At 30.8% G+C, this 1,073-nt stretch overlaps 1 non-coding gene across 1 annotated transcript; it reads left to right on the top strand.

Annotated features, from left to right (window-relative positions):
• Positions 1–575: 575 nt before the first annotated feature.
• On the top strand, positions 576–710 carry LOC111903149 (small nucleolar RNA snoR126). Its single transcript, XR_002854060.1, has one exon. It is a non-coding gene; the product is annotated as a small nucleolar RNA snoR126 (small nucleolar RNA).
• Positions 711–1,073: the final 363 nt, after the last annotated feature.

The following is a 1,073-nucleotide window of genomic DNA, read 5'->3' as shown; positions in this document are numbered from 1 at the left end:
TTCTATGATTGTGCGAAAATTGAGATGAAAAATGAGAAAAAACAAATTTTGTACTCCAGCCCATTTAGCTACTTTTGAAGCCCAATGGACGATTCTTCGTCGCATCCTACGATTTTGCAACCCATTCGGCAATCTTGCACGTGGTATTTGTGAAATTGGATAATTCTAAAAACCTTATTTTATTTTAATTTTTTGTCTAATTCTTAGCAAAACGTTTATAAAAATTAAGCAAATTTTCTACTTAAACTTTTCATTCTTTTAACTTACCAAAATTGTTTAAATCAAAGTGTACATTAAACCAAATATGGGCCTGTTATTGGGCTTCTATATTCGTTGTTGACTTGCAGTGTTCTTGCTCTTCAGTTCTGCTAAAATTAGGGTTCTCAATTTCGCGTATTTAAACGCCACGATATTTAAAATTAGGGTTCTCATGAGTAGTATCTATGATGTGATTAAAGGTAACTTCAATCGATCTTTTTCTATATACTCGATTCTTGAATTTGGATTTCTGTTTTTTCTCTGTTTTTATCAAACATCAATTCTTGCTTCAGCGTTTCAAAGATTGATTTCCAAAGAGGCGATGAAGAAAGAAAACATTTCTCGATTCTGATTATTAGGTGCTTGTGATTTGATGATGGATGATTTAAATCATCCATTTTTCTCTTCACGCAGCATCATTTGATGACCGAATTTGTGCGTGTCTGAGCCTCACGAATTCCATTTTTGCTTTCATTTATCCTCGATTGAAATTTGGTAGCATTTTGCGATGATGATAATTAAATTCCTCGTTCTGATTACCGAATTTCAGCAAATGATAGATTGTTTTTTACAGAGGTATTTGAGCAAAACCTACGTTTTGAAGATATTTTTCTTAATCATTATGTTTCATAAAAAAGATTATCGGATTAACCCTGTTGTCCCAATAGTAAGGCAAATGATTCAAAGTGATATTTCAATGATTCAAAGTGATATTTAAATATAGAGATAATTTGATTGAACGATGGAGAATTAAATCTGTTTTTTTGGGTTTATGTGATTTAATATTTCTTAATTTTCAATATAGAGATTAATAT

This window comes from Lactuca sativa, chromosome 3 (genome assembly GCF_002870075.4).
Source record: "Lactuca sativa cultivar Salinas chromosome 3, Lsat_Salinas_v11, whole genome shotgun sequence".
In the NCBI taxonomy this organism is placed as follows: Eukaryota; Viridiplantae; Streptophyta; class Magnoliopsida; order Asterales; family Asteraceae; genus Lactuca; species Lactuca sativa.
This window is presented reverse-complemented; position numbering and strand designations above follow the sequence as displayed.